Genomic DNA, 19,179 nt, shown 5'->3' with positions numbered 1-19,179 from the left:
TCTTAGTCCTTACTTATTCCTAAGGTCTTTACAAGAACAAATTTTCATTTATGCCAAAAAAATCAGTGAGGTCCTTTACAAAATATTTTGTTTAAGCCTATTATTCTATGAATTGAAACCCAAAGTTGTATTTCCTTAGAGTATGAAAGTTATCATATAATTTAGAATCTATGTATAATTATTCACTCAAATCCTAACCCAAATTTCAGCTTTGCTTTGAATGTTATTGTGGATTTAGGGATAGTTCTCAACACAAAGCTGATGTAGTAGCTCGTAGTAGTAGCTTTGGGAAGAGAGTGGTTTTGTGCTTTGTGCAATGAAACAGATTAAAGGAAATGTTCAAATACATCTCCACGTGGGGGATAAAGTAATTTGTGTTACATTATTGATCATCTTCCATACTGGGCATTAGTACAAATGTGGAAGAAAAATTTATATGTCTTTGATTATATTCCTAATATTTTAATTTACTGTTCATGGCATATAGGTAGCTCAGAGACAGATTGTCATGGTACAAATATGCTTATAACTCTTTCTGTTTCAAAGAAACATAAATTTTAATTTTCAGTGAAATAATGTTTTTCCAGAAATTTATCCCTCTGGGCCAAGTACTGTCACAATTATGAAGAGTAGTCCCATTGCACTGAAGAATGAATTCTCAACTATTTCACAGGGCTGTGAAACAATGCAGAGCTCTTGAGCTGGATCAAAACAGTAGTGTCTAATATAATTTATTTGCAATCATTCCATCGCTACAATTTTCAGAAGTAAAACTACTCTCAATTCAGTTATTCAAGCATTGTTGAGAACACTCCCTAGAAATGAAAAGTGGGCAGAAACTTTAATTATCTCTTTCTATTTTTTAATGAGTTATGGGAGTTGGTCAGCTGTACACATAGGGCACAATTTATGCAGTGCATATATTTGTGAACTAAATTGTTCAACTGTACAACACTTCAGCTCCTCTAGACAGCACAGAACCTGGCAAGGGGCCGAAACATCTAAAAGAATTTACGCATGTGCTAACCTCCTAAAATAAAAATTGCTCAGTGATGCTTCCATTTGTGAGGTATCTCCTTCTGACCTGGAGTGTGTGGGAGCCCTGGTATGCATGCAGGTTCCAAACTGCTCCCCTCTGAAGAATGAGACCCATCAACTATCCAAAGCCTACCCAGAGAAGGACTGCAGTAACTTGAGAAACCAAATCTAATAAGTGCTTTCCAAATGAGACAGGTGCAGAACCAAGTGCCACACAATCTGTGCGTGATGCAGTGTTGTGGTACGATCCCTACTGGGTGTTGCTGGTGGAGCTGCAGGATACTGTGCTGCAGCAGAGACTCAGTATGGAGCAGTGATTGCTTTCAAAGTGAACAGAGGCACCACACTTTAAGGCAGGGTAGGGCATTAGATACATGCATGGGTTTATAATTCTCCATTGGTTTGCTCCAGAGTGCTTTCCTCCCTTTCTCCTCACAGCTAGTGCATTAGGATTATTCTCAGCAGGTGGCTAATTCCTTTCCATGCTGCTTGTAGGAAGCCAAGTAGGTCTCTGAGTTCTCTGGGTTAGGATCAGATAGTATGCTTTCAGTTTTATATGTGTGATCTGTGCTTCAGAAGTATAGTTCTGCCAAAGGTAAAAGAGGTTTTTTTTGAAGAGAATCTGGAGAGGTTGGTGAAATAAATGCAAAGCAACCTTTTGAATTGTGTGATGCTGCATGTCTTTCACTGAGTTGTAGAGAACATCAATGCTGAGGTTATCCATCTGCTGTTTCCACCCACTGAGAGAATATTTAAATTCTGGTGACAGATTATGAAGTAGATACTGAAATTTCTCTAAGGTTAGTGCTTCTGAAAAAAAAAAAAATAATTAAGAGAATTTCATAAGATAGTAAACATCTCCTGCTTTGCATGCTGTACAACCGGACAGGTGTTTTGTGAAGAATCCCCAGGGAATGTCTACATTGATGTAAACAGGAAGGAGTTTTCATTTCATGAATCACTAGATTGTCAGTGATGCATTATAGCTTGTCACAGATATTATGGAGCAAAAATGAGGTATTACCCTGAGTTTTATGCCCCCATGACTAGAAAATTTGAACCAGGGGATTTGTATATTTTGACTGTAATCATCAATGCTATTTTTTTTAACTGTAATTGTAACTATGAGTATTTTTGAGGCAATTTTTCTTTGTAGATTTTCTAATTGGATATAGCAATTAACATTAACATTTTCTCAATGGTAGCTCCTCTCTTTTGTCAAAGGCAAAATATGACAGTACTGAATATCAAGCAGTTGCTTTGTGAATAAATACTGTAACACATTAGTATAAAGATTTGTGAGTTGATCTCTGAATAGTGATAGATAAAATAGCCCTAAAATATACACTGTGTGTAGTAGGTGTACTGGAGAACCAGGCATTTATGAGTGACACTATGAAGCAGGAAACACTTTTGTACCCCTCATCATGCTCAATAAAACACGTTGGTAGAAAGTGATGGAGAAAGATGAGATAGCCAAGGTAATGACACTTGCTTACTCTTCCTAGCTCAGAGGAGCAGAAGACTAGAGGAATACTCATATAAGGCAGAGAAAATAGCATTCTTCAACGGTACTGAATACTGCTGTAGAAAGAGTGTGGGATTATTGGTGTTTGGCATTGTTTACCCCATCTTGATGGTCATTAATTTCACTGAGATATATGAGTGATAGATCTACTTGTGCAAGATTTGAGGAAATGGTACTGGACTTTAAAAAAATTAAAATTAAGTGTGTGGCTATTTGTACAGTTCTTTTTGGTTTGGACTTCTTTTATTTGCTTCCAAAAGTCTCTCACTGAAGACAGTGTGTCAGTCTGGTGTTCACAACTTGGTACATAACCTTGAACTTTAAGCATAAACCTGTTGTAAACTGTTTGCTTGGGGTGTTTGTACTAGCTAAACATAACACAGCCACTTCTTTAAAATGGTGTATTGTTATTCTTGAATACATTGTATAAAATGAATATGCAAATGAACTTGGAGTTTGTTCACTTTTGTGTGGTAGAATTTTGCCTATGACTGTTTCCAGCTGTTACAACTTAGTGAGAGTCATTCAATAAGGGCAGAAAATATAGCTATCACCTTTGCAAAAAATATTTTTGACCTTGCAAATTTCCAAAATTTCGTTCAATTAATTTGAAAGCTAAGATTTAATGTAGTGAACATCAGGCAATCTGTAGCACTTAATCTACTAACTCTGCAAAACACCAAATTAATTCAAATTTGAAAAGACCTCTCCATCTGTAGCAAAAGCATGTTATCAATTACATTTTGAATTAAATAAGAGATAGGAATATTTTTGAAAGCTTGAAATTTATGGTTTCATTAGACTGAAAAATTAAACCTAAAAATGTGTAAAAATCCACATTAATAATTTAGTTTTAGCACATAAATGCAAATGGCTTGGAACTGAGCTTCATTTCAGACTGTGAGTGGTAATTACCTAGTGACACCTCATGAAGTTCATTAGAACCCTGCGTTTAATAGAAGTGGGGAGCACTAGAGATCTGCACAAATAGGAGGATTATGGTATTCAATCACCACAAAGTGGTAATGATAAAAGTTCATTAGATAAGATTTCCAAATATGAAATCCAAAAAGACAATCAAATATGAGTGAGTTAAATTATAATTTAAAAGTATTTTATTTAGCAAGTTCTCTTTTTTCTGTTCATGAATGGGTTGCTTTGTATTAATTATTTTTTTGCTTGATATGATAATATTCAACAATTAGTAGATGGAAAATTCTTTCTTCCAAAGTGTTGATCTTATACAAGGTCAATCTACAACTGGATTTAGTTATTCATTAGTTATCCATCATTTTTGATACTTAGTAATTACTTCTATACAAAATTATTTCTGGTCCTTCTCTGGCCTATTAACCACAAGATATATGTTCATATACAAATATACACATGAGAATTTATATTATGGTAGAAGTAAAGATAGAGAGGGCTCCTCTTGACCAGAATTTTATGTTGGTTTGAATTAGTATTTAAAAGGCAAGCACATGACAGAGGGTTTTATGCTGCATGCATGCTATCTGTAGAGATCAAAATGAAAATGACAATGAAAAGAGAAAGATCTACTTCTTTCTCTGCAAAGCAGATTATAGTTAAGGGAAACCTCTTCTGCTGTTCAAGTTTGCATATGTAATTCCAGTTAGTAAAATGGTTCAATCATTTTGTATACTTTCTCTTCTGGCTTACACCAGTGAACTCAGGTTCTGTATTTTTGCTTTTTTATTTGCAATCACTACCAAATAAATACGTTGCAAATACCCTGCCTATATATGTGTGAGGGAAATTCTTCTGATGATAGTTTTGTGAGCTTGCCTGGAATCCAACACAGTATTCAGGACCTCATGATCTACTGTGACATTTTATTCAGGTAGAAAATATGTACATCTACTACTCTTACAAAGCACCAAGGACTTAACTTTTCTTCTCATTCTTTGTTTTATGCCCTCCTCATGTTCTCATACACTGTCTTTTTGTTTATAATATAAAATTTTATGCCTTATTCCATTGCTTTGTCAGTTGGCTGTATCTCATGATATCCTCACCACTGCAGCTTTATCATCCGTGTGTTTATAACTATGCCAAGTATTACCCTTCCAGATTACTCTTTCATCTGTTTGTATGCAGATCCAAATGTTCACTTTTTCTTTAGTTGCAAAAAGCTTGTGCTTGTACAAATTGGAAGGTTCACTAAAGAAAGGTGCTTAAACAGTTTGGGTAACTTCACAAATGGCCTACACATGTTGCAATTCAGATAGTGTATGTTATTATTGCATATCAGCAATTTTCTTTTTAATCACCCCAAATGTCCAATTGCATGTCTTGAAACGTGCTGATCTTTCCATTAATTTGAGGATTGAGGCTGTTTCAGAAGAAAATAATTTTAAAGTTACCTCTTTAAAGCACATAAGGCTTACAGTTGAATATGCCCAAACAATATTGAAAATCAAGGATGATTCTTGGAGAATGCTTATTCTGGTTGGGCAGATGGTTTTATATTATTTCATATATTTTCTCATAAAAGCAGAATTTTCAGTCATTATACTACTCTAGAGAGTCTCAGCAATAATATGTTTACTAATCTATTCTAACTTCTATATAGTTTCCTCTTCTACACCACAAGTTTCACTAGTTGTGGTATTCTGAAATTCCCACTTTTCTTACACTGTATAACAATTCCTATACCATGTGGATCTTAACCAGCACATTCAATTTAACATGCAGTACTTTACCAAGTGGTCATTACACCATGCAGTTATAGCCTTAACAAAGTATTAGTGCCACTGTTTATCTCATTAAATTTCTCCTAAAGATGGATTTCTTTCATCAAAATTGCCGCTTCATTGCATTAAAAAAGACTTTACTTTTCTATAGCTTTTCTATAACTTGCTCTGTAGTTTCTCATTAACCTGTTTTCCCCAGAAAGGTTATAATCCCTTCCAGTCCTATTGTGTGTAATTCACAAATTTCACGGAATGACATTTCTATTGCATCCAAATTCTTCATACATAGACTTGAAGAGAAGTAACATTAATATCAAAATGCTTAGGTCTGTGCTGTCTCATCAGCAACTGACCTCAGAGAAGATATTTTTATTTAATCCAACAGAAAATTGGATAGATCATAGAAGAGTTTGTGTTGAAAGCAGCCTTTAAAGTTTATCTAAAACAACCCTCCTGCATCTTCAACTAGATCAGGTTGCTCAGAGCCCTCTCCAATGTGACTGAATGTTCCTAGGGTGAAGGCATCTACCTGGGAACCAGGTAGTGCCAGTGTTTCACTGCCCTCATTGTAAAAATTTTTCTCCTTACATGTACCCTGAATCTACCCTACTTTAGTTTAAAACATTAACAGTCTGCTGAAATGTTTCTACCTGTCTCTTTATGAGCCCCCTTTAGATGCTGTAAAGCTGCAATAAGGTCTTCCTGGAACTTTATCTTCTCTCCCAGCCTTTCCTCACGGGAGAAGTGCTCCATCCCTCTAATCAGCTTGATGTCTCTGCTCTGGACTTGCTCCAACAGATCCATGTTCTCCCTGTGCTGGGGGCCCCAGAGCTGGATGCAGCACTGCAGGTGGAACTTCACCAGAGCAGAGCAGAGGGGTGGAATCTCCTCCCTCCCCTGCTACCCGTGCTGCTCTGGATGCAGCAAGAGCCTTCTAGAACAGAGTCCTTTTTCAAGCACTCCAATCATTCATAAAATCTTTGAGAACAAATCGTGTAAAAAATTTTGTTGTTGATCTCAAATTACTTTTGATTTCCTTGAAAGATTTTCTGATTTAATAAATTGTTCACAAGTAGTGCTTACACTGAGAGGAAGTTGAAAACTCTCATTATGTCACAAAGTAATTCTAATGTCTTTATCTTCTTTGATATTAAGTGGTCTGTAGGTGAATCCAAGCTCATTTGTTGCTGCAACAGTTTGTAGGACTATCACTGAAATCTGAACCTGTCCATCATAAGAATTTTTGCAATCTAAGAAACAATGCCTTCAGGCTTTCAGAGAAAATACAGCTGCTTCCTTTTCCTGCCATTTGTCTAGACTGAAATACAAAAAATATGATACAACTTACAGCATCTGTGTCATTTAGCACTAGAACTGTTAATGACTGAAGGTCAAAGTGAAAAAAATCCCAAAACTTAAAGCCTTTCTGGTTATAAATCACTGTTTAGTTAGAGTCAAACCATATAATGTTGACACTTATGTAATAAAATACATAATAATATTAATATTAGTGCTAATATTTATTAATATTAGTGTTTTAGAAATTTCCAGTATTTTCCTCTTTGAAGAATGAATATTCAAAAAATATAGATGAGACTCTCAGGACTGACCCTGGAATTGTTTGAAAACAAAAAACAAAGTTAATTTAATAATGAATGTCCAACAAATGAATTATTAAAAACAAAGATACATAGCTGTATTATCTAGTGGGACAATAATGTATCATCTATAATGAACTTGTGTGGCCCTTTGCAATCTCCAGTTGCATCTGACAGCTATTCTCAAAATAGCTGAATCACAATATTTCTGAGTTTGCAGTCAGATGCATTGTTTCAGATGTGGCTCAGCTGTTTAAAAAGTTGGTTAATAGCTTCTTCTATGACATCATCATCTGTGAGAATTATCAACCCCTTGTGAGAGTTATCACTACTTATTTGCTGACCTAGGAGCACACCCACTCACTACTAATTTGCTTCTGTGAAATTATCTGGGTTAGACAACACTCCTACTGTTAGCTTATGCTAGTGCTGAGTGCTGATAGCCAGGTTAAGCCAATAGACCTGAGGGAATGTTGATGGGAAGGGAAGGAAAGAGTGATGAGGAGTGGAGAAACAGTATAGTCTTAACCCAGCTGCAGCCTAAAAAAGCACACCAAACCACTCTCTTGTATAATCCCAAAGATATTCTTGTACTACACTGTTCCCTTACTTAAGCACAATAATGCTGGCTGGCCCATGAGATGTCCAGTTAGTTAAATAACTTGTGAATAAATTGCTTGCATAAGATTTATTCTAATGTACTGTTACTTCACTTGCCATTTGGTAGTCAATAAAAAAAACTACCACCACCCCCCCAAAGAAAAAAGTCAGATGCATGTGATCACTATGGATGGCTGGCATATTTGATCAGAGTGATACAGTTAATTTGGATTACTGCTGAGGAACAAGAATAATGTAGAAGACACACATGCAAATTCAATGTTTGTAATTAATGACAGTGTAAAGATAATTTTAGACGTGAATTGAAATATGTTCTCGTATGCCCCAGAAATAAAACAAATCTGTTGAGACTCTGGGCTAGGAAATATTATTATATAGATGAGTACCAGAGAGTTGTGTTTTATGTTTATTAATAAATCTCCAAAGTTAAGAAATACCAGACCAAATTTACACTAAATGTGAATCTGGCATTTTTTAGCTCATTTAACCCTATTAATGTAACTGATGTTACTAAGATATTTCTTAGATTGTACTTAGATAAACACACTCAGAGTGTAAATCAAGAGAAGATTTAATCATATTACCCTTTAGAGCTCCTAACTTCTGGCTTAAAAGAACTTTGCTTTGGAAAGATTAATTCTCTATTTCCAATCAGTTAAAATACTATCCAGCCTAACACATTTTTTTTAGAATTATCACAAAAATTAATTCTGTTCAATTTTCTTTTTTAATTCCACTACCTGTGGCAATTTAATTCTAACACAATGTAAGCAGTACCATAAAATGAAAATTCTTGTGATTAATTGTCGCTAGAATGACCCTTGGCATTATAAATATGTAAATATTGGACATTTCTTCAGTATGATGGCTTTTACTCAATATTGCAAAAATAAAGATCAGTTTAAACATACATTAGGAGAAAACAAGCAAGTTTTAATGGTTTAATTTGGAAAAGGCTATGCAATTAAAACCAGACAGCTGTTGTGGAAACCTTAAGGTTTAATGGGAAAAGTTATAAATCATGATTTATGGAGAGAGTGCAATTTCTTGGAATGGATCAAGCTGGAATTAAGCCTACTCCACAAGTGTACTTTATAAGTTTTTTATATAACTTTATATGATCTGCAAAATGTCACTTAAATGGTAGCCAGGGATATAATTTGTGCTTCTCACGAGAAAACAGAAACAAAATTAATGCTAAAGAAAGTGTAAAGCAATTGCACATTCCAGTCATCAATTTACCCTCACAATATCTCTACAAAGTCCTCTTCTACTGCAATTTTTTTTTTTTTTTTACGTTAATATGGGCCAATTCATGATATGTCTGGGATCTTTGACCTTCATGTGATCATAGTTCTAGGATGCAATTTGTATCCCAAACTAGCAAACAATAGAACAGCATTTTATTTTAGAGTTCATCTTCAGAGTGAGAATGTACATGTAGGTACAGGGGTTAGTGTGGGGGAAAGAACTCAGTTTACCAGCACAGCCTTAGATTGCCAGCCCCTCCTCTTGCTGACAGGGTTGAGCAGTAAGCAGGTGTTAGAGAACATGACTGGATGCTTATATGGATGTGTTAATGGCTGAATATGTTAATTGTGCCCATTGAAAAAAAAAATTATTTAGGGGCATTTGTCATTTGAAATTATAGGATATTTGGACATATAGGATATTTGTCAAGGGACAAATCATAGGGACAGATTATCAATAACTGAACTTGTCCCACAGCAGAGGAATGTTAAATTGTCAATAGAATGTCAATGGACAGGAAAATCTTGGGCAATAGCTTCTTAGCCTTGTCATGAAATGGTAGAAGCAGAACTTCTGACAGATTTTTTATTTCCTGATGCTTTCAGTGTCCTGTTGGATGGCAATGTGTCCTCATTTCTAGAAGGCCCAAAATATAAGTCTTCAACATCTCCTTTTTCTTCCACTTTGCTGGAGCAAGAAAGATATTCAGCAATGTCACAGAGATAATTTTCTTTTATGTATTCCAGAAACGGTGATAACCAGCAGAGAAGACTGAGATTGGTACCTGTATGTTCTTCAGTTGCCAGCGGCTTCACAGAAGGTAAGCTATTACTCAAAAGGGGAACTTCCACAAGTATGAATATATCCATTCTTTTGGAAATTATTGTTTAAGTCAAAACCAAGCTGCATGTTGTTTTCAGTGTCAGTTCTCTGTGTCAAAATCTGATTGAACAAGCCTATTGTGGGATTTATTTTGATGCTGACAAACATGTAGTATTACCACTGGTGCTACAAACAGAAGCACAAGGCACATGAGTGCTGCCATTTTCAGAGCTATTAGCATTCCAGAGACTGAGAAAGCACAGGAAAAGAATAACCCAAAATATAAACACATAAAAATGATTCAAATTCAGGAAATTATTTAAATGAACAAGCAACAGAAATAAAAATCAGAGACCAAATATTGAGCAGCATACTCAATTTTCTAATCTATTTTCATAGCCTATTAAGCCTGTAAATCCAGTAGGAGACACACAGAGATGCACATTTCGTTACACTAGGTTAGAATGTTAGTATTCTACAAAATGGATGAGCCCAAAGATGTACAATTTTTATCCTCATTTTCTGAGCTGTAAAATGATAAGCATGGAAAGATGATAAGCATGGAAAGATGCTGTGTAACTACTGTTCAGTACTTTTAGGAAATTGAAGCATTCTGGTTGTGTTTAGAAAAAGAAGATTGTTGATTGCTCAAATAAAAATTCGAGTCTTCATTTAGAAATGATTATCAGATCCATGGATGAGAGGAGCCCGAGTGTGAAAATACATGTGCACATATATATATACTGGAAAATTATACTTAAGAAAGACAGATGGCTCATTTTGTCTCACTTTTTCCATAAACCCTATATTAGAATCATGCTTTTCTGTGCATTCAGAGTTTTTTACTCCACATTGCGGTGGGTTGGCCCTGTCTAAGAGTCAAACATGTACTTGGCCTATTACTTCCTCTCCTCAACACAGTAGAGGGGAGAAAAGAGGAAGAACAGTAGGGAGAAAGTTCATGGGTCAGGATAAAGGCAGAGAGATTGTGGATCAGTTACTGTCACGAGCAAAACAGGCTCAACTGGGAAAAGACAATGTAACCTACTCCTAATTAAAATAGACATTTATTAATTTGGGTAGTGGGAAACAGAAAGAAAACTGTTAAATCAACACCTTTTGCCTCAAGTCTGCCCTGACCCCCTTTCCTATGCTCTATGTCATTCTTTCATTTCTGACTCTTCTAACCCTACTCCAAGTGGTGCAGGAGTTCACATCAGCACATGGCAGTTTCTTTGCTCCTGTGTACTGCTCCTTCCTCCTAACGCCTCTGTGCTCCAGCGCGGACCCTTCACAAGCTGCAGGGCAGATACCAGAGCTCCTCCTTTTCTGACGTCAGTTTTCTCGCTCTTGTTTCTCACTCCTTTTTCCCCTCCTCCATGTGCTGTCATTTATGATTTTTTAAAAATATATTTTCATGGAGGTGTCATCAGCTTGGCTGATATTTTCACTTGTGTCCTGTTGTGGGTCCATTGGAGCTGATTGCACCTGATTATGTCTGGCACTGAACAACCCCTGGCCCTCCCACAGAGACTTTCTACAGCCCCACCTGGATACCTTCCACCTTGCCAAGAGCTGGAAAAATTTGTAAAATTTTGATCAGATATGAAATCCAGTTACTTTCCAATTTTTTTTGTTTCTCTCTGATGTGCATCACAGGAGACCATTACTCTGAATTGAGTATGAAAGTTGAAACTGAAAAACCATTGGTTAAAAATGTAAAAACATGGTCCAGAATACCAGCTGTATTGCTAAGTCTTTGCTTTCAGGAAACATAATTTCTTTTATTCCTTAGCTCTCATATCTTAAATTGCCATCTTCCCTCTCCCCACCAAAATAATTCTGAAATCTAGCATTGGTTAAGAAGAAAAAGTATAGCACCTCTGGAAAATTTAGCCTTAAAGATTTTATTTTTCAATAACTAAGATGCAATTAACCAATTTTATTGTCTAATTCCTAAACTTTAACACCTTTTAAAAATTCTGGTATAAACATCAGTTGTTTATGATCCTGCAGTTGTAAGACAATGGTATTTGCAGCTTGGCAGGTGTTTAATCTCTGGTGACTGTGAGATAGGTAATTTATCTCTGCCTGAAAGCTCTTTGGTAGTATTTTGTATTTCCTGCCATTAGCAGTGAAGCTGCAGGTCTACTCACATCCATTTGGGCATAGAAGCCTGTTCTAGTTCACCTTTGCAGCAGCTATTAGAATAAAAGATATCTTGGATTTAAGTCAGTGGACTAAGAATTTTTTAAGGATTAGTAATCACAGTTCTGGCATGCTAATAAGAGAAACACAAAGACTGAAAGACTGGGTGTTTGACCTTTTATGACAGGAACTTGCAAATCATACTGTTACAAGCTTTGCTTGCCTACAGCTTCAAAGTAAATAGCTACAAAATGTTCTGCTATAGTGCTGAACTTTTAGAAAAAATTAGTAAAGAGAGATTCAACTGCTGACAAAAGAGAAAATGCTTCACAAAGGGGGCATAGAGAAAAGCACAGCGCAGAAAAGAAGCAATCAGAGAGGAAAGCTAATGCAGGAATGCAGTAAGAAGAGTACTTTATGTGCTGGATATGATAAAGGCTGGACAAAGCACATTAATCACCTTCACTTGAGTAGCCCACTTTTTAATGAAGTACAAAGCTGTCAACAAAAGAGAAAATGTCACCAAATGTCAGCAACAGAATAAGCACAATATAAATCAGAACATATTCCTTGAGATAAAAGTTGCATAAACTCCATGAAACTTTCCCAATCAAGCTCTAAAAGAAGAAGAAAAAATCTTTACAGAGAAAATGTCAGTGCTAATACAGTCAAACGGAAAACTACACTACTGGGACAGAATGAAAAATAAAATTATCTAAAGTGACATTGAACTGCAGAATGATCTGAAGAATGGCCATGTAAAAAAATGCCCTTTTGCATCTTTCCTGCATTTAGATCCTTTAGTTCTTCTTTGACAATTAAGAATAAGTTCAGTCACTTTATAGAGAAAGAGCATCTTGGAATATTATATATATATGTATATACACATATGCACATATATATCCAGACACAGAGGAAAGAAAAGATGCTTTAAAAGAAAAGATGCTTCCATAAAGAATATCTTAGAAGCAATAAAAGCCTGAGCAATGCAAAAAGTTCTTTGTTCAGGAAGTACTTTACTGTCTGGAAAAAAAGCCTACATTTCTTTATAGAAACAGCTATTTCTGATTAGTGTCCTGATTTAGGTACTCAGGAGATACAAAACCCTCAGTCGTCACTTCCTCTTGATCAGCCTGACACTGGGTTTTCTGATTCCTGATCCTAGACTTTCTTTCTATAAACTGAAGAGTTGAGATGGATCATGTGGGATTGTGAACACTACAAGATGTAAAAGAACTTAAACCCAAGTCACTTGCACCTCTCAACCCCCCACTCCCCAAGCTTTATGTGTGTGTTGATGATGAACAGTGACATCAGAAAGTGAACAAGTGGCCTTCCCATTATTTCCCCTACATTTGACTGCTGAAAGATCCAATTCTCAAAGAGTTATGCTCTGAGTATAGTCCCACTGAATTCTACAGCAGAATTTATGTTTGTGTTTATTCAGTATATGGCCCCTTCAGGCTTTTTGTCCATGGACAAATGCAGCCAAATAAAAACAACCAGAATCACAGAGGTCCTGCTCTCTATGAGGGTCTTCTCTGTTGTTATTTGTATTTCAGCTCTCCCATTTTTATTTTCTTTGAAACTGGTAATTTAAAGGGTGCATTTAAGGCCTGTTATTCACTGTGAGATTAGTGTGGACATTCAGACTCAGATCAACAGTACTCACCTAGGGATATAGGAAAGTTTATGAGCTCTAAGGATCTTGTTCACTAGATGGGAGGAATGTTAGTTGGTGCTACAGTAATTAATGGTTAAATTACCCTTGGGTAGCAGGTAGTAGGTAGCATAACTTTACAATCTGGTAGCTTTAAATTTCACGACTAATTGTAGCAGTGGGAGTTAGAATGCAGGTTGAAGACATAATGAAATTACCATAGGGAGGAACAGACTAATGAACTGAAGTCCAGCAAAAGTTATGGCTACATTACTGTCAACTCGAAAATGTGTAAATAACAACTTTGAAAACCGTTGAGGACACTAGACAATGGGTTTTATGTGTATATAAGTATGAAATGTGGATTGGGAGGAATAATTGAGTTTGCTAGATTGTCAAGTACGTACTTGGAAAAAAATCACCTGGTCATCATTTAATCTTCTTTGCACACCTTTTTCATCTTATTTGCATTTTTAATGCAAGCCCCCATAGAATATCTCTTCAATCATACTGAATTGGTTTGTGTCAAGCATTTAATGCATATACAACTTTGCAAGTCTTTTAATTCTTCAGCAAAAAACTTAGAGGAGAGCATAATAAACTGTGGTTTTGGTACTTGGAAATTCAAAGTCAAACTTTCCCAGTTTTATTAAGAATCCTGAAATCTTGGTTTATTGAATAGCAATTCTAAACCAATTTTTAATGAATTCAACTGTTTCAAATTGAATTATTTTAAGTTAATAAAATATAGATGAGTGAATCCACTGCTTTAGGAAATGTGGCTGAAAATTTTCTCTATGCATGCCTTTTCTTCTGGGTATTTTAATATTAATTTATAGGTTTGTTTTTAAAGTTCCTGTTCTTTAGAAATTTCATATGAAAATCAGGTGTGTTGCTTAACGTGCTGCAGAAGTTTGAAAGTGGCATTTGACCTTACAAAGGATGTCACAGCCTGTATCTGTTAGAGAAGCTGAAATGCATTTGATGGGACTCTACATCTATAACATCATTTTCCTACGTATTGTGAGGTTTTTTCATGGATTACCACTTGTGTCAGCTACATCAGCTGTATCAGCTTCACCTATATCAAAAATATTATTTTCAGCTTTATGCAGACCTGGGTATTGCCTAGACTGTGAATTGTTCCAGTAGTGTAAATTCCATTAGTTTACTTCTCAACCTGTGCCATCACATCAGCCCTTCTAATCAAAGTTTTTTCCTAATATCCTGCCTTTTCTACTGTGAGTCCTGTTTATTCTTGTCCTGTATGCCAATGTAATGCAGGAATAACTTCTTTTCCATTTGTTCCACAGTTTTTAACATAATTAAAATCTATCCCACATCCACATTCAGTTTTGCCTTTATGTTAAAAAGATGTCCAGTCTTCTCTTTCCATGTTTTCTGTACCTCTGACCACCTACAGATCATCTCTATAAGCTATATTCGGTTAAATCCCATCTTTCTTAGACTGCAGTAACCAAGGCTGCTCAATTCATGAAGGCTGTGCCCCTGATAATTACAGTAGGGACAGGTATTTAGACTCAGATCTGCTACCTAGGTGGCTCTTTTGCATCCTGTCCCCTTTATCCTATATCTGTTTGGCTGCTGTTGAACAACTGGAATGTCTTGCACAAATTTCCAGTTTTTCACCTGTACATGGTCCTGCAATTTAGGTGCCATCTCTTTACCTTTGTGCAGGTTCTCTAGGCATCTTCTGCCTCACTATCTGTGGTATTAATGAAGCAATTGAATGGATTCTAACTAAATATAGGCTTCTGTATCCCCCCACATCCTCTGAATTTTATTATACTAACTGCTCTCTAGCTACAATTACCTATGATTATCTAAAGGTGTTTTGTACCTACCATCTAGAAATTTAATCCATTTGAGCTTTCTCATTTTTGAGGCTTCTTATGGGCCTGTATTAAGACATTGAAGAAATATGGTCTGTATTGCCTCTGCAATATTTGTAAATGGTTGTTTCAGAACTAACATCAAGCTGGTTATATTTCTTTAGTTCCATTTTGATTGCTGTTTTAGTTTGATTTTTTTTTCTATAAGCACTATACTTTCTAAATTTGCTAACACTATACTCTTGGCATTTAAATCTGCCTTGATGATTTCACAAAGAGAATGATACTGTGAGTCTTCAGATCCTTTAAGTATCTCGGGTAAATGTCCATCATGTCTCAAGGTTTTGAAAATTTGTTATGTAGCTGTTACCTTGTAGACTTTTCCTTCCCTTTTCTGGGCTGACACCATACTACTTTCTTTGTTACCCTTAATTAAACTGTCTTTAATCAGGCAGTTACATGCTTTCATGTAACTGTTTTTTATGAAGACTGATGCAAAAATGTGCAACATCCCCTGTCACATTTTTTCCTCCACTTATTACCAAATTAACACTTTCCCTGGGGTTTTTCTATCTATTAATACTTTTAGTAGACCTCTGTATATTAAAGTATTTAACATATCAACCACTCATCCCTGAATTTTACCAAAAACTGGTATGACTAAATTGAAGCTGTTTGCTCAAAAAGTAGTTAGTAGGCGTAGTAGGAAGATTTTCAGAGCTGGATAGTAATTTGAAATTTCCTTAATAATACATTACAATGGTGAATCATACAAAACATGGTTAATAATTTCTCCTTCATTTTCAATTTAAGTTTTTCTAATTGGAGCTTCCATTCATTAATTCTCTCTTTGGTACACCTCCTTGGCTGGATTAAGTGCCTGCCTTTTCTTTCTGTAAATGCACTTCTAAGTTGTGATGAGTTCAATTTGCTTTACACCTCTGAGAAGAGCTTAAATTCTCCTTGCAAATGTCTATCTCCAACAGTATATCTATAAACCAACCAGATTTATTCCTAGTTTCCTTCTGATTAATGTCCTAGGATATAATTAATCAGTTCTATTATGGCTGTTAAAAGGGTGGTCAAGGTGGTAAAATGTGAATGTACAGGGTTAAAAAGAACTGCCTAGATAAAGGTATGAAATTTGGAGATAGGGGGTGCTAAAATGTGAGAGGAAAAATGAGGAGGGGATAAGGAAATGGGATTTCTATGCCAAATGTAAATAGTGTAAAGATTTTTTATTTTTGAATATCTGGATTGAATTAATTTTTGATTTTGTAGATAATACTTGTTAAAAAATTAAATTTCATTAACATTGTAAATATTTACAAATCAAGTGTTTTCTTGTCTCCATTTAATTCTCAGAATGGGATTGAGCCTGTCTGGAGACTTTGTTTTGACACATATCCCTGAAATACAAAAATATTTAATTTCTGTGTTTATGGTTTAATTAATAAAATATATAGTAAGAAAGCATACAGATATAGGTGAAAAGTATATAAAAGAATAAAGCAAGGCTGCAATTTAAATTCCTACCCTTGAAAAATATTATGATATTATGTTTTTAAAGGGATTCTTTTAATCCTCTGCTACAATGTTACTTGTAGCATATAGATTTAGGCATTGTGTACAGATCATAGGATGAAAATTTTTATTTCAGGTAAATTTAGAAAAAATTTGGGTCCTAATTCAGGACCAAGTAAATATTAAGAAATTAATGAAAATAACAATATCCCCTCCCCAACTTCTTATTCATTATCAGTGCCTTAGCTGTCTCATGTTCAGCACTAACTCAAACTCTCTATATTTGAATTAGCATCTCAAGTCACCTTAGTTGCAATGCAAGTGGTCAGAGTGCAAAAATACACATGGAACTACAGCTGATGGCTAAATTAGTACCAGAACACAGTTGCACCATCCTCTTGGAGTACATGGGACTCCTGTGCAGTACTAGGCTAATCAGGAACATGCAGCTGTCACTATTTTCCTGCTGGCAGATCTTTTTTGAATTTAAAGTCCTATTTAACCTGAGGTGGAAACCTATGTATGTACATGAGAATGGAGTTCTCAATGAGGTATAACTCTTTTTGCTTCTGAAACTAGGATTGCACTGAACACAAGTGCACAAAGCATTCAAGCACTTCAGTAATACTTACACCTCCATTGGCCCTCAATTTCTGTTTTACTTTATTCTACCATCAACCTTCTTCATACAATAAAATGCATAATCAAAGCAGGAAGCTAAGATAAAAGTGAAAAAAGCACTAGAATCTCCACTTTGTGTAGGGTTTTTTTTTTCCTAACAAGCCTAGTCTTTGATCATTTTCCATTTGATCAAAGAGAGCTTTGATGCTCTTTGAAGAAGTACTGAATTATTGGAATAAAGATATAGAATTTGATTCACATTTTCATCCAAAGAAAACAAGCAAAAGAACTGGACTAGTAGTTTGCAGTAGATATGTCTAAGGATATACAAATAATTGGAAAAAAATCCCACAAATATAAAGAAGGAGTATAATCTACTTACAAGTGGAAGTTAACAGTGGGAAAGAAAGCCAAATGTATAGCATGTTTTTTCTAGAAAATGTGTCTCTAACTGCCAGTCAGACTGTGATAAATGTCTTCGACTTGGAAGGAAATGTATCCTTATGAATATCAAAGTGCAAAATGTATTGCAGATTCATGCCTGAGCAATATTTACCACAGCTGGAACACTTTATTCTAAGGAATGCTAGAAAAGGAGGACTAAAATCTAGGAAAAAAACAAGTATAGTTTTAATTCTCTATGTTTTATGTAGTGTTGCATAGTAAGTGGAGTGAGGTTTTTTTCTGGTGGGTTTTTGTTGTTTGATGGGAGAAGTGGAAGAGTTCATACTTCTTTTGAAAGTTATCAAAATGAATATTTGTAAAGTCTGTAATCTGGGTTTGAAATCATGTTTTCTGGGCTTTAACGAAAATACTTCAGTTTTATTTTGCAAGGTGGATGGTCAAAGGCAGCCAAGAAACCAAGCCAAATTTCAAAGTACATATTCTTTTGTTGTTTTTGGGTTTTTTTTAATTTTTTTTCTCCCTTCAGTTTTCTGTTTTGCCCTCAAATAGCCCGGTGCTAGGAAGTGCCAGCAAGGTCAGATAGAAAGACTGGAAAGACTGAAAGCTACATTTAGTCTGAAAAGGAAAAGACTGCTATTCATACATACATTTTAGTCAACTCACTTTTGTTGTAGAACAGTTTTTTAATGAATACTTTTTCTCACTTGTAAATATTGATTTAAAGATGCAGAAACTTTAGAAGGTAATAAAGAATTATTCATGTTTTCAGGAGAAAGGTTACAGTGTTGGAGCTGTGTCTACCCTAAAGCAACTGTAATGATAATCATGTTTTAGGTCTCTGTGATTTAATTTAAGTAATCCTAATCAAAGTTCTGGTACTCAATCTATTCAGCAAAATCCCTTTCTTCAATAGAGATTGTAATGATTTTATTTCTAAGTGTATGAAAAGATGAGAAATCTTCATAAATTCAAGTTGATGTTTATTGTAGATGGTAGAATGAGAGTCATATAAGACAGCTTGTCAGGTTAATTTGGCTCTAATAGTAACTAGACCTAACAGGCATGAAGAGAGGCAAATGAGATCCATGTTAAATAAAAACAAAACCAAACCAAACCAAACCAAACCAAACAACCAAATAAACAAACACCATCCCCCCCCAAAAAAAAAAAAAAAAAAAAAAAAGCAAAGCAAATCTGGGACAGAAATTCCAAACAAACAAAACCAGATGACCAGGTCTTGAACATGAAAAACACTTCAACAACAGAGAATACACCCTGAGAAAGTAGAATAAAGATGCCTCATATTTAAGGGAGGGGACATTTGAAAACTTTTTATTTGTCCCACCAGTGCATAGAGTAGAAGAGCTTAAAAACAAAATACTCCTACTCCATCTGC

The 19,179-nt window shown here is 35.3% G+C and overlaps 1 long non-coding RNA gene across 6 annotated transcripts in view; it reads left to right on the top strand.

The window, feature by feature from the left end:
* Window positions 1–19,179, top strand: part of LOC110473747 (uncharacterized) — a 125,063-nt gene that overhangs the window by 50,859 nt on the left and 55,025 nt on the right. For all 6 annotated transcript variants that reach the window (XR_014955132.1, XR_014955131.1, XR_014955133.1 and 3 more), the window contains one exon: window positions 9,497–9,570. This is a non-coding gene — a long non-coding RNA (uncharacterized LOC110473747). The remainder of the gene's footprint in view (window positions 1–9,496; window positions 9,571–19,179) is intronic.

Source organism: Lonchura striata, chromosome 4 (genome assembly GCF_050655825.1).
Source record: "Lonchura striata isolate lonStrDom1 chromosome 4, ASM5065582v1, whole genome shotgun sequence".
Taxonomy (NCBI): Eukaryota; Metazoa; Chordata; class Aves; order Passeriformes; family Estrildidae; genus Lonchura; species Lonchura striata.
Note: the sequence above shows the minus strand (reverse complement) of the source record. Positions and strands in the feature narration are given on the sequence as shown.